Below are 15,475 nucleotides of genomic sequence, written 5' to 3'. Positions count from 1 at the left end.
AGTCCAAAGTCTTTTCGCTTTCTTCTTTCCATGCCTCCATCTCTCCATATTTCATTTCATCCTTTCTTTTTCTCCCTTCTCCCTTCCTCCACCCCCACCAAGTCTGAGTTTTCCCTCTTTCACTATCCCTGGGAATTTGATTGATCCCTCTTTTACAGATGGGAAAATGGAGGTAGATAGCAGACCACATAAGAAATACTTAAGGTTTTACCAGCTGCAAAATTTAGATTTCCCAACCCTACATGCCTTATCACTGACACTACAAAATAGGACCTAAGCTCAGAGGATTAGAGTTCTGTGAGTTACTACTTGTGACACTGAGCACGTTACTTTTCTCTGAGCCTGACCCTTTCTTTGTAGACATGACGAGAACTACTAGCTTATTGGCTTATTAGTGAAAAGAGTGAATCTGAAGGAAAGTATAAACTGATCAGCATAAATATGTCTCTTTCACTTCAAAATGAACTCAGACCATATATCCTGTTGATAAAGGATCATTATTATCCACTTCATTCCAAAAGACAACACACTGATTGTAGCAGGGCATACATTCCAAAGGACTGAGCTCTCTCCCTGATTAGTTATTATGGTGAGGCTACCGCAAATGCTAATATTTGTCTTTTAAAAAATTTTGAGATTACTAAAGTTTCAAAAGGTTTCAGGCATTCTGTTCTTAGAGTTTCTTAATTTTAAGTTTTTTAAATGTCCTAAGGATATGATAAATCCATATCTTTCAAAAACTTTCAAACAAATCTGTTATTACCCCCTGCACTAAACTGTTTAAAGTCCTACATCTCTTGTATTCTGCTGCCTGTTAATTTGATATTCTTTTCTTGATATTAGTATTAAAATTCTCTAGAATTCTGGACTCTCTGAGATTCCAGAAAGAATTTTTTACTTAATTACATGATATTGTCCTTTATAAATTCCTCTGTTTATCATCTAATTCAGTGATGACTATAGACTATGGGCTTTTCTTATGCTTTTAATTGAGCGAAGATGTATTGAATTCATAGTATATTCAAGATACTGTAACAGCAAGCAAAGTAGGATCTTTCCTGTTTTTCTGGATTGAGGTTTAGCCAATCAGACATGTATGTGGGCTCTAACCAATCAGATACGTACATGTGGGTTCTAGCCAATCAGATGCTGAGTAGACTGTATATAAAGAGAGCCAGTGTTGAGAAAGCAGGCATTGAAGAGAGCCAGCAGTGAAGGGGTGAGCCATTCTTGAGGACAATTGAGCTGAGGAGAACTCTGAGAGGAGAGAGATGACCTCTGAGTACAGAGAGGAGACCCCTAATGACAGAGACTTGCTGAAAGAGCCTAGGAACTTTGAAAGCAAATAGAGCTGTAGGGCAGAAACCTGCTGATGGGAAGGAGTCTTAATTTAAGCCCCTTTTGAGAGCTGTTAAAGTGAACTGAGCTGTTATCACAGAGCCTTCGTACTTTGGAGGTGAATTGAGATGATGGGGCTGGTGGTATGTGTCAGTATTGCTGTTGCCCCATTGAGTTTTGTTTTTCCAGAGTCAGAAGCTATAGGCAGGAGCCAGGAGAGCTTGTAATGGAGCACTCCCCGTAAGCTGAGATATGGAGCAGCAGCAGGGAGCTGCCTACATGTGAATCCAGGCGAGAGTCAGGAGTGGTCAGCCCACAGACATAGAGTCATGGGACTTGGAAGTCAACCTTGAGTGAAGATGAAAGAGGACTTTGCTTGGATACGTGGTATTGATTGGGAAGATTGTTCTTCCTGTGACCTAGGAACGGATGGTGTGACATTTTCTGCTACTCCTTAAGGATACATCATGCTAGGGAAGACCCTAGTGCAGGTCCCCCTGATTTGGGAGATGTGATGATATATGCTGTATAGTGTGATGTTCTTACTGTGACCTAGGGGTGGATGGTGTGGTATTTTCTACCATACCTTAAGGATATGTTGTGTTAGCCTGGGACTCCTTGATTGTATAAATAAGTATTTGGGGGAATGCTACTGAATGCAATGATATGTGCCATGTGACATACTGAGTGTTATGAGACACACACACACACACATATGTATATAATGATGCATTTTTACTTAAGGATGTTGCTATGAATGTTGTGCTTTACTTTATTGAACAATGCTAACTTATTGCCGAATAAATAGAAAAATCATTTTACTATGCAAATTGACCCCTAAAATCATTCACAGCAGCAGTCCTCTGGTGTGCTGCTGTGACTGGTGATACAGGTACTGTGCCAGGCTCTAAAGATACAAGAATGAGGTAGTCTATGATCTTGAAAAGCTTATATTCTAAAGGGAATACAACATAAGCAGATATAAGCACAACCCAAGGTGGGGGTAAAGGGAGCAAAGGAGAGATCAGAAAAAGATTTCTGGGAACCTTTAAGGAGAAAAACACTTGCATCTTGGAGGATAAAGACTACACAGAGGAGATAGCACTTGAATTGGTCCTTGATGCCCAAAGAAGTCATCTGTATAATGATAATTGTATACATGGAATTTGATGAGACCACCAAGGAAAAAGACATGAAAAATGAGAAAAGTAATTAGCCCAAAATTGATTCTTGAGAATGTTTAGGTGGTGGGAAGTGAATGATAATTCCTTGAAAAAGAATGGTAGTATAAGAACAAATGGAACAAGAAGAAAACGATGTCATGGAAACCAAGGCAGAAACAACTTTCTGGGGAATGACTAGGATTACCCATGCAAGGCTGCAGAAAGGTTAAAATAGAAGAAAACTGAGAAAAGCAATTAGCCCCACTGATTGAGGTGAAAGGCTCAAAAAATAATCACAACTACAAAGAAATATTAATGCCTCACTAAAAAAAAACACATGAAGAGAATAACACGGGGAGATGTACATGAATTGATACTACTGCTGTTTAGTCATTTTAGTCAGGTCCCACTCTTAATGGCCCCATTTGGGGAGGTTTTCTTGACAAGAATTCTGGAGTGATTTGCCCTTTCCTTCTCCAACTCGTCTGACAGATGGAGAACTGAGGCAAAGAGGATTAAGTGATTTTCCCAGAGTCACATAAGCCAGTACATGTCTGAGGCTGGATTTGAACTCATGAAGATGTCTGCCTAATTCCAAGCTGAAGGATCTGCCCACTGTACCACGTAGTACACGAACTGACAAAGACTGAGGTAAACAGAACCTGGAAAAAACCAGAGATAATAACTGCAACAGTGTAAAGAACAACAAAAATAAAATGTAAACACTGAACAATTATAGTGGCCAAGCTAGGGAAAGAATTGAGAAAAATGTACCTTCTTTTCCTTTCTTTCCAGAAGCAAGGAAATTGTGGCTATGAAATATTAACGCATCCTTGTCAGAAATGGTTGATATGTTATGATGGTTTTGCTGGGGTTTTTTAATGTTCTTTGTTACAAAGAATGACTAATTGGGCTGTGGAACAGGAAGAGATATGTTCAGAAATTAAAGTGATGTTAAAACAAAAGTATCAATAAAAAAAGATAGACAAGAGCAGCAACAGATCTTTGGAAGCAATTTCAGTGGAGAGGCCTCTTTGAAAGCCTGATCGCAAGAGGTTAAGCAGTGGCTGAATGGGGAAGAAATGAAGGCAGCAATTAGCAGCATTTCTTTCTAGGAGTTTAGTAGTGAGAAGAAGTAGAAGTTTATTACCGTAGTTGTATCATAGAGTCAGAGCTAGAAGGAGGCTCAGAGGTTATCTAGTTCAATTCCTTTATTTTCCAATTGAAGGAAATAAGGTCCCGAGAGTGTGGGGTTTGGCAGAAATCACAGGAGTAATAGACAGAGTCAGGTTTCAGATCCTGGAGCTTTGACTCTAAATCAGTGTCTGTTTTACTTTACCTCAGTAGTGAGGAGGCATAGTTAAATTAAGGATTAGTTTGTTTTTTAAGGATAGCAAAGACCTGAGCAAATAAATAGGAAGTGGTAAGAGAGCCAATAGGTATTAAGATGGGGGGAAATATTGAGGTTTATAGTAGTGGAGATGAGAAAGAAGGATGCTTTTGATTTACTTGGCAGCTATTATTATCTACCCTCACATCCCCTACTGTATGGACCTATCTAGGGAATATCATCAGCAAATACCTTCATACCAGTATTCTCGTTAACTTGGCACCTCCCCTGTTCTTCCTCTTGTTTCATCATATCCAACTCTTTGTGAACTTTTGGGGATTTTTCTTGGCAAAGATACTGGAGTGGTTTGCCATTTCCTTCTCCAGGTCATTTTACAGATGAGGAAACTAAGGCAAGGAAGGTTAAGTGACTTGTCCAGGGTCACACAACTATTAAGTGTCTGAGGCCAAATTTGAACTCAGGAACATGAGTCTTCCTGACTTGAGGCCTGGTGCTCTATCCTCTGTGCCACAGGTCTCTCTATATCCTTACCTATTATTATGCCTTGTAGATTACCCATAGTATTGGGAACTGGCTTTCTGGTATTATAATCTCCTTGCCTTCCCTCCAAGTTATCTCATTCTTTTCCCCAGGAATCTGTAAAGGCAAAAACACCATTCAGCAGCCAGGGTGGGAAGAAGAAGAGCCATCATTTATATGGGGCTTGAAAGTTTACAAGGCATTTTACAAATGTTAAATAAAGTGATTTTCATTGGAGTGGTCCTCCTTCCCACCCTCACCCCCAACAAACCTCCAGCAACCCTGGAATCTGGGTAGTCATGCTGTTCTTTCCATTTGATGAACTAGGAATCACCAGGTATTCCAGTGAGATGGAAATCTACCAAGCCTTCCCATCTGTCCTACCACTGTGTCCTAGAGTCCTCCTTCAGACCCCTGGGCGCTGCTGTCTCAACTGCTCCGACATCCTAAAGACCTTTGGGTCTTAGCTGTCTGCCCTTCAGCTGAACACTTTTATGTTTGTTATGAGCTTCTTGTCTCATTTATGTCTTCTGTTTGTATCTTTAACACTTAGCACAGTGCTCACATAGTAAATAATAAATGCCTATTCATTCATTCATACATTCATATCTATAGACACAGGGCAGTTATCATAAGCCAGGGGTGGAAGAGACTGTATTGCTGGTGACCCTTTGCTCTTTTCATCCATGCACATGGAGGGGACCTCATCAGCAGTGTCCTCTGAATACATAGCTAAGTACTTGAAGAAGGGAATGCCCTAGTTATTACATGTGGCTCATTTGTCTGCCTTGCCTAAAGGAGAGAAGTTTTCTCATTTTCTGCTTTACTGCCAATTCATTTCCAGTTAATTATGCTAGCCAATTTAAATGCTTCCTGCTTTCTCTCCTAAAGAGATGTAGCCTTTCTAAGATTGCTGTCTATAGGTCCCTGCTTTCAATTTGTCCAGACCTATCTAAGAAGACCGGTACAGTCATTTGTTTTAGCAAAATAAAGCCTGCATCATACTATGAAGTATCGTGTTGCTCCCCGCTGACAAAGATGATTTTGATGTTTCACTGTGAGAGGTTTGATACATGTGGGTGAGCGTTTATCTGCTAGAATTAGGATTTGAAGGCTACTTGAACCCTCTGCTTATGGTCTCCAGGGGCTACTCTGCTTCTATTCCACTTTCCCTCAAGACTATAATATCCTTGACTGTGCTCCTTTAAGAACAGTTGAGAAAAAGCAAATAGTGTTGAAGCTAGGGGAAAGATACTTAAATGTGTTATGTATCAGAGAAAGTGTCAGTAACCCATTCTCCTTCCCTTAGACAAATCTCTAATATATGTTCATAATGGTGTGGGGTTTCTTGTTTTTTGTTTTTTATCAACTCCTTAGAGTCTGAAGAAAAAAATTCTCCTTATATAAAAGATTATTCTTTTCATCAGACTTGATCATTTGGAAGAGGAATTTCAAAAGAAATTATTTTCCTAGTACCATAGAAATGATGTCCTTGCCTTGATACTTAAAAAAAAAATCCAATTTCATCTTTATTTACTTGTCTTTAGCTTTCTCTTCCACTGCTTCACTCTGGCACCATGGTAAGCTAATCTCTCTTTTCTTGTCTGCTCCCTCCCCCATTTTCTGTCTTTGTCCTTAGTGGGGAAAATGAAAATCCAGAAAATGCCATTCTCTTAATGGACTGTTGCTTTGGCAGGCATCTGGGATTTCAGCTGTTAGATTCAGTGAAAAATGAAGCAGAAGACATCAGATGGTGTGAAGACTAGTACTGTTAATACTGAAAATCCCAGGAAGGCTGAGAGGGAGAGTCAAGGCAGCTGGGGTTAGAAAAGATGAGGCACAGCTGGAAGAAATGTAGACATGAGACTAAAGGTAGACAGAAAATGAGAGATGGTCCCAGAAGGGACTTATCAAGGAGAGAACTACAGCCATAGAAAAACAAGACTGTATGGGGAGGGGGGGAGTATATTTAAAAATTTTTCTCTATAGATTATACAAAATTCCTTTAATTGTGGAGAGAATATGGTATAGTAGAAAGCGCATTAGACTGGAAGGCAGATACCCAGCTTCTAGTCTCAGCTCTACCATTATAGGGATTAAGTACTTGAGAACCTAGAAGGCCACATGTGCCCCCCTCCCCAGTAGCCTTGTGACCCTGAGCAATTCACTAAACCACACCTATAGCCTAGAGATAATAATATCAAGTCTCCCAAAGTCACATAGTTACTGGAAGATGAACGAACATGAATGTGAATATCAGCTACACGTTGCTGGATGTGTGTCAATAGGCACTGTCTTCTATAAGTACAGATGGCAACCTGTGCATATTTGCATATTTAGAGTAACCTGTCCATGATCTTTTCTGGCAAAGTCAGGGGGACCATGTATCAGATATGTCCTAGTGGACATCTTTTTCAGGTTTGGACTAGATAACCACAGAGGTCCTTTCCGGTTCTCATTCTGTGATTATCTGGTTCTGTAAATATCACAGGAAGTTCATGCAGTGTGTCGGGGGCCTCCCTGTAGATCTTTTGACATTGCCTGGATAGACATGGCCAGTGGATCACACAGACAATTCATCATTTATCCTTCCCTCTTATCATCTCACTAGTTCCCTCACCTTCTTTCTTCCATAGATCTCTGATATCTTTTATCCACTTCTTCACCTGGAAAATGTTGCTTTCCCTGCAGCCTTCTCCCTCTGGAAGATCCATCTGCCCCAGCAGAGAGACAATTCCCTTCTGATCAATCAGTTTCTTCCAGAACCTCTATTTTAAAGAAGTGCCCAAGCAACTGTTTCCACTCCTCTCCTGGCTCTGCTCATGACTGTCCAGATTTTTCTTCCCTGACCCATTGTGGAAATCTCCCCCTGAACCTTTTCAGCTCCTTTTCTTGTGTAATCTTCTCCAATTTAAATGTAACCTTCTTGAAAGCAGATGCTATCTTCCTTTTTGCTTGAATTTGTATTCTTAGCCACTTAGCACAGTGCCTGGTACACAGGAAACTCTAAATGAATGCTCATGTGTTCGTTTGACTTCTCAAAAGTAATGTGTGAGTAATTAAATATTGTATTATTACATTACGATTATAATAATATAATTAATTGTATTATTAATATTATTCATCAATTAATATTTTATTATGGTTTTCCTGCATGACTGTGGTAAAGGAGCTTTTTTACATGGAAAATTTTGACATTTTGAGGTTAATTTCTACCACATGAAATTTTTAAAAATTAAATACAGAATGGAAAATATGAGTATAGCTCTAGAGCTCAAAGGGAGTCAAAAAACCTAGATTCAAATCCCACCACTCCATGTGGGTGAGTTACTTAACCTCTCTGGGCCTTGGTTTCCTCATCTGCAAGCTGAGGTCACTGGACCAGATGGCATCCAAGGACCCTACCAGCTCTGCTTCAGTGTGTCCATGTTCCGACTCAGAATTGTGGAAAGAGCACTGGACTTGGAGTAAGACGATAGCCAGCTTCGAGTGTCATCTCATGTGGGCAAGTCATTTAAACTTCAGCGTCCTCATCTGTCTAGTACCTGACTCAGGATTTATGTGAGGAACAAATGACATGATGTATGTAAAGCATCTTATAAGGTTTTAAAAGCTACCTAAATGTTTATTGTCATGTATGGTAGCTTATTAATATGTTTAAAGAATGGGGGGAAATTAAAATATGTAATTTCCAATGATAAAGTATTCACCACATTTTCATCACAAAATATCAGTTTAATATCATGTATTATTCTATTTCAGTAATCTAATAAAATATTGCATCTATGTAATACCTTACAAAAGATTTTTCTTGGGCAAATTGCCCTGCCTCTCTGGAGCCTTCATGTATACAACCAGGCATTTGGACTCAGTGTCCTGGGTGACTTCCAGCTCTCCAAGTCTGTGATCCTCAGCAGCCTCTGAGGAAAGGGAGGAAGGAAAGGGAAGAAACATTTCCTCAGAACCTGCTGTGTGCCAGGTACTGTACAAAAGCACTTTTTACAAATGTCATCTCATTTGATCCTCCCAAACACCATGCAAGGAGGTGCTATTTTTATCCCCATTCTACAGTTAAGGAAGCTGAGGCCAGCAGAAGTTAAATTGACAATGTCACAGCTAGTAAGTGTCTGAGGCCAGATTTGAATTCAGGTATTCCTGACCAGTCCCTACACTCCACCTAGAAATAGATTAACACTCCAGATGGCTCCAGAGGAGAAAATGAGGCTGGTGACTTTGCACAGCCTTCCCTCACTTAAATCTAATTGCTTGAGTGTCACAGTCCTCTTCAGCAATGAAGTACTAACAACAGCACTCCACCTACTGCACCAACAAGGACTGGGAGATTTCAGAGGTGGGATTGTAGAGCAGAAAGGGTTTGTGCTTGGAGTCAGGATCCCTGAATTTGAATACTGGCTTTTACACTTAACCTTACTGCATTTTTTAAACCTCAGTTTCTTGTTATATAAGATGAGGTTAACATAATTTTTGCTTCTCCTGTCTCATCAGTTTGTTATGAAGCAAATGCTTTATAAACCTTAAAGAGAACAGGGACTGGACCTATGATTTCATTAGTAAAGGGCACTCTTGATGAGAAAACTTCATCTGCTCCCACGGGTTGTCATCTTCTCTTCAATTATCATTAAACTAGAGAATTGCTAGAACAGAGCCAATGTGTCAGAGGCAGGATCTGAACCCAACTGTTCCTGGCTTGAAGGTCAATTCTTTATACACTATGCCACACTCCTTCCCAAATAGGAAAGTATCATTTAAATATAAAATCTGTACTTTAGAGCCTACTGACTGGCATTCAGCAGCAAAAGAAAAAAAAAAAAAAAGAAAAACACTCAACCATTTCAGCATTCTGTTCTCCAGAATTAAAAAAATGGTTTCAGCTAATGCTACCAACTTTTGGTAAATGTGCACCCTGGGGACAAATCTCCCATTATTCACAGAATTCACTTATTGGAGAATTTTTATGAAGCTCACCATTAATATGAAGACCTTATTAATATTGATTTTGAAGATAATGTAGTGGGTTGTAGAAAACAGGGGGGATTTAACAGTGTGCTTATGTGATGAATGAATAAGAAACGTCTTGTATTTGAGCAAATGTCCAGTGCTTGGTGTCGCTGATGTTCAGGAAAGACCCTGAAATAGAGGCTTCAGAGAAAATATTACAACCACTGCCTAATAGAATTGGCTGATAAGCCACTATGATAACAATTTGTTAGACTGGCATAGCAACAGAGAATCACGGATCTGAAAGGGGGACTTAGGCCATTCAGTATAACACGATGAGGTCTAAACAGGATCGGACATGAAGTCAGGGACCTAGGTTTTAACCCTGCCTCTATCATTAATCTGTATGAATTGAAACAAGACACAACTTAGATGAACTGACGCTTCCTTATGTGTAGAATGGGCATGGTAGTACTTTTCGTAGCTGCTTGTAGAAGCATGACAGTGAATAGAGAACTGCTTAGAAGAACTGCTCTCATTTCACTTCTGACACTTATAGGCAGTGTTATTTGAATGTGGGGAAGTCATTTAACCTCAAGTGCCTTGGGTCACTCTATAAGACTCTTAAGTTGCAGAACAATTTCTGATCTGTCCTGATAGCAGAAGTTTTTTCACCAGGTTTCACCTGGTTTTCTGCACCAGATTCAGACTCCTTACCCCCATCCTCCTGCCCCCAATTCCTACGTTCCTTGGGTAGTGATGTAAGAGTCTAAAAGCAGGAAAACACTATGGCTACAGGAGCTATTTGTTATTCCCCTAACTCTCAATACGACTATAGTTGAACCGTTCCAAAAAGTATTAAGGGGATAGGTAGTCCCATTTATAATGTGAGCACTCAAATGATGGTTGAGCATTCAGCTCAAGCATCATCTTCTGTAGGAAAGACTTTTTTGATCTTTTCAACTTCTATTGTTTTCTCTAACCACTGACTAGGGGGCAACCAACTGGCACAGTGGTTAGAGTGCCTGGCCTGAGTTCAAATCCTACCTCAGACACTTTGTGTGATCCTGAGCAAGTCACTTAATCTCCATTTGCATCAGTTTCCTCATCTGTAAAATCAGGATAACAATAATACCTATCTTCCAGGGTTATTGTGATGATCAAATGGGATATCTGTAAAGCATTTAGCACAATGCCTGGCACATAGTAGGCTCTATATAAATGTTAGCTAGTAGGAGTATTAGTAATAGTAGGAGTAAGAGTAGGCATCTTTGTGAGTTCAAATTTAGCCTCAGAGACTTACTAGCTAGCCATGTCACCCTGAACAAGTCACAACCCTATTTGCCTCTGCTCTTCATCTGTAAAATGAGCTGGAGAAGGAACTGGCAAATCACTCCTATATCTTTGCTTAGAAAACCTCACAAGGAATTGGATGCAGCCAAGTAACTGAACAATAACAGTAGTAGCATTTGTAATAATTGTAGTAGTCTGGTAGTAGTAGTATACCTATATATGCATATGTTGTTTCCTCCAATAGAATGTAAGCCCCCAGAGAACAGGGACTTTTTCATCTTTTGCCTTTCTATCCCCAGTGCTCAATTCAGTGCCTGGTACATGGTATTAGGCATTTGATAAATGTTTTTATTGAGTGACTCATGATGCCTAAAGTAAACATGTATTTATGGAGTAAATTCCCTCCTATTCTAAAAAGTACATTAAAATGTATGTTCCAGTTTTCATTGCTGGTATTTGCAAAATTTCAGAAACTTACAAAACTGTTTTTCCTGGAATTTGAAATAATTGGACTGGATACTTCTTTGATGTCATGAAACTAATTACTAAGTTTTGTGTTTGGTTTTCTTACCAGGATCACCACTAGATGGACAGTATGCACAGTATGCACTCTCTATTCACAACAAAAAGTTGTTTTTAATACCATTTAATACCGCTGACATTTCAAAAGACATATGTATACTTTCAATTACCTCATCCTTTTTTATTATAGCAATTTGATTTAGGTAATCAAATCTTGTTCATATCTCTAACTAATTAACAAGAGCTTCTCATAGTTGGTCATGACGGTATGGGGAAAATGGCATCGTAGTGGGGGCTACAATTCTTACCTAAATGCATTTGAATATCAAAGGTCCAGAAAAAAGGTTTGACCTGAAATCTAATGAAAGGGCAGGAAATAGCTTGAAAAAGGCTGTTGTGTGCCAAGCCCTTCACCCAGTGAAAATGAAACTCTGCTCAGTTTGCTACAACTGACAGCTAAAGGATCAAGAGAGTGGAGAGTGGAGGATAGCCCGTGATTACATGTCTTGTTCAGATCATTTTTCTGATTTATTAAAAAATGAAAATAACGTAGCCAAATGCAGTGGCAAACCAAAGGTAGCAACTCCCACTTGAGGAGTGTCGGAGCTATAGTAGATGAGCCTTCAGATAATGTGAGTAATATGTTCACCCCACTGTGTGAAATATACAAAGACTCATAAATGATCATATTGATGCTTAATAAGTATCTCCATATTCAATAGTTTTTCTTTAATGGATACGTAATTTCATAAATATGGGTCTTCCCTACCCTAGTACAGATTACAGCCCATTCACAGCTTATATACACAATTCTTTACATCTTCTATATATTCTCTTTATACTATCTTTTCAATATGCTGGAGATTTCTTCTGGTTCCTCTAGTTCTAAGGTCTAGGGGTCTTCAATTTTTTTCAGAATCTTGTTCTTTAGTGCATAAAATAAAATATACAAGATTACAGAGGGAACCAAGTGTATTAAAATACAATTAACAAACTATCTTAAAAGTTCACAAACACCCACCCCCAATCTACATATTTAAAACTTACAAAAGTGAGTATCAATAAATGTGCTTTGTAATTCTATCTTGTCATAAGCAACTTTTAAATTACATTTATGAAACAGCAATGTTTCTCAAAGATAAGAGTTAACTCCTCAACTCTTTCATGGGAAAGAAATTCCCTTAGCCTTTTGTCTCTGTACCTCATACTGTCTCCAGCTATGATAGTTTTTAGAATGACAAATTAATTTCATTACATATATGTACATGCATATATTTATGTGTATGTATGTCTATATACATTCATTCATACACAGAGCAGTGTATTCATACACAGGCACAGTGGATACAGTACAAGACCTGGAGTCAACAAGACTCATCTTTCCAAGTTCAAATCTGCCTCACATACTTACTAACTGTGTGACACTGGGCAAATCACTTAACCCTATTTACCTCAGTTTCCTCATCTGTAAAATGAGATAGACAAGGAAATGGAAAACCACTCCAAAATCTTTTCCAAGAAAACTTCAAACGGAATCATGAAGAATCAGACACATCTGAAATGACTGAACAACAAATTTATACACAAGATTTTCAAATTAGGACGTAAGATCCCTCAGAGCATGGACAGTTTCTCATACATCTTTGTATTTTCTCCATGACAGCCAGGCCAACACACACATCATCCACTCAATAAATGCGGTAAAAATGTCAAGCAAGGGTGATAATGGCAACATGCAGTATGAAATCCTCTCCCACGGGGAGGAGGGGAGAGTTAGTATAGCAACTGATGGCTGTGCTGAAATGGAAAGTAAAAGGAGAAACTAATTTCTTTTTCTGCCTTCCTCTACTTTTCAGACTTGAGTGGCAATTGGGAAGTAACTTAGGAAATGATGTCATTATTCCTGAAGACAGAGCTGAGAGGGCCTGTATTCTCTTTAGTTAGGGATATGTTGTTTAATGTTTTATTAATGCATTTTGTTTTGTTTCACACTGAAGCTACTTCCTAAAAATGGCCTTCGTAATGTCTTTTATTTTTTAAAAATTGACTGAGATTGTGATTTATTCACCTTCTGCACCCACACTCTACAACTATCAGGCTTCTCCTGAGAGCCATCTGAAACCAGTATTGATCATTGCCTTTTATCTAAGTTTTATCATCTTTTGTTTTACACATTATTGTAGTCATGATATACTATCTTTCTGGTTCTACTTTCTTTGTTATCAGTTCTTATTTTTTTTTATATTTAAAGGAATATGTAAAACAGGACTATCGCTACCTATACTAAGTGCCTTATATGCTATTTTCAAACTTGTATTTCTAAATAATTCCAAAACAACATGAAAACAACAACAAAGAAACCTACCTCAGAACCCAATTTCACATATTTGTAGAATTATTTTAGGGCTATCTCTCTCATATGTCATATATTTGACACACAGATGTAAATATCAAATCTAAATGAAATGCAATTAAAACTTTTGTTGTTGTTCCATCATCTCTGACTCTCCATGACCCTATTAAGCAATTTTCTTGGCAGAGATACTGGAGTGGTTTGCCTTTTCCTTCTTCAGGTCATTTTACAGATAAGGAAACTGAGGTAAAGTGGGTTAAGTGACTTGTCCAGGGTCACACGGCTAGTAAATGTTTGAAGCCTGATTCGAACTCAGGAAGGTAAGTCTTCCTGATCCAGATCCAGTACTCTATCCATTGTACCACTTAGTTGCCCATTTAAGTATTAGGTTAGTTCAGATTTCTGAAAATATGGATTTGCAAGTATGCATTTAGTTTTGGATTGCTGTGCTACATTGCAATTTTTCTTACCTTGGGAGAAAAAGCACCCTACCCTAGTTTTTCTTCCTTCCTCTGACCTCACTTGTCCCTCTAAAGTTCCTTGCTTTCTTGTAATCTCAAAAGGAAGAGAATCTGTCTTCCAGTAACATTTTTATAGGTCTTCATTTGAGGATCTTAGACTGGTTTTCCAGTGTGTTAAATGCTCTCATCATATTCCTTTAAGATAAACATGATTTTCATTTTGCCATTGAAGGAGCTGATGTTGTATTAGAACATGCTGATCAACCAGAGTACAAGAATTAGGAGCCCAGGTTTCCCATTCCCAATTATTTTTATGTCTAGCCAGGTCAACATGAGATGGATGGAGGGAGAGATACTCACTCTTCTCCTCCACTTTTTTTTTACAATCATAGATATGATTGGAAGCTAAAAACAGAGGCTCTGGAATGCAAGTGATAATTGTGTTGTTGATGTAAGCTAGCATAATGCCAAACTGGAGCCTTTACCAGTTGCTGTAACCTCTCCATGCAGTGCTGCCAGGAGAAGCACAGAGAGTGCCTGGGAGCCAGCTGGGCATTAGTGAGAACAGTGGGAAATTGGTTAGGATTCCTTGCTTACAACTGCATGGCTTCTAGAGATGCTCTTTGAATGGAGGTCAGTGTTTGGTATAATCATAAAAATGGCATTCATCCTACTTCCCTCTTTTTCTTCACTCATGTTGGAATAAACCATCTTATTTCATTTCTGAGCATGGAAAGTCACATGTACATGATAATCAATAAAATTGTTAAATTTCCTTCCGAAATTCCCATTTTTCTGATAATTCATTTTTAGATGAGATACAAATTGAACATTTATTTTGCTCCCATTCTTTCATGGAGTTGGAAGGGGCTTCGAAGATTATCTCATCCAGTTTTTCAACCATGCCCTCCCCCATCCCCAGTTCTTTTACAACATCCTTGACAAGAGGTCAGTAGGCCTCTGAACACTTCCAGGTAGGGAATTACAAACCTATTCTAATTTTAGGTAGCTCTAGAGGTGGTCTTCCTTATACTGAGCTGAAATCTGTTTCCCTATAATTTTCACCCAGTAAATCTAATTCTGCCCTTTGAAGACACATAGATTAATCTTCTCCCTTTTCCACAGCCCATCATATATTTGACAGCTGTAATCATGCTCCGTGTTATGAGATAATGTGTGCTTTTTAAAAGGGTTTTGTAAACCTTAAGGGGCTGTACAAATGTCAGATATTCTCACATGTACCAGGGGAATTGTGATATAATGGAAATGTTTACTTTCAGTTCCTTAAAATTCTGTCCTTTTGAGTTCCCACAGTTTAATGCTACAGTGATTTCTATAATAATTTTTTCAGGAATAAAGTTCAATCATGTTGAATGCCTTTTTGTTAATCTGGAGTCTTCTCCAGGAAAAATGTAGCTGCTTTATTCCACTTTTCCCTGTGTGACGTTGTCCCTGTTCTCCTCCTCTCTACAATGTGCCAGGTAGATTGGCAATGTAAAAATGGCAAAAATAGATT

At 38.7% G+C, this 15,475-nt stretch overlaps 1 protein-coding gene across 3 annotated transcripts in view; it reads left to right on the top strand.

Annotated features, from left to right (window-relative positions):
• The window catches only part of PAG1 (phosphoprotein membrane anchor with glycosphingolipid microdomains 1), a 234,065-nt gene that overhangs the window by 119,007 nt on the left and 99,583 nt on the right, over nucleotides 1-15,475 (top strand). The window contains exon 1 of one of the 3 annotated variants that reach the window (XM_072604964.1): nucleotides 3,069-3,152. The exons of the other annotated variants lie outside the window; for them this stretch is intronic. The gene's annotated coding sequence lies outside the window, so the exon portion shown is untranslated. Of the gene's footprint in view, nucleotides 1-3,068; nucleotides 3,153-15,475 lie in introns of those variants that run through there. 3 annotated transcript variants of the gene reach the window in all.

Source organism: Notamacropus eugenii, chromosome 4 (genome assembly GCF_028372415.1).
Source record: "Notamacropus eugenii isolate mMacEug1 chromosome 4, mMacEug1.pri_v2, whole genome shotgun sequence".
Taxonomy (NCBI): Eukaryota; Metazoa; Chordata; class Mammalia; order Diprotodontia; family Macropodidae; genus Notamacropus; species Notamacropus eugenii.
Note: the sequence above shows the minus strand (reverse complement) of the source record. Positions and strands in the feature narration are given on the sequence as shown.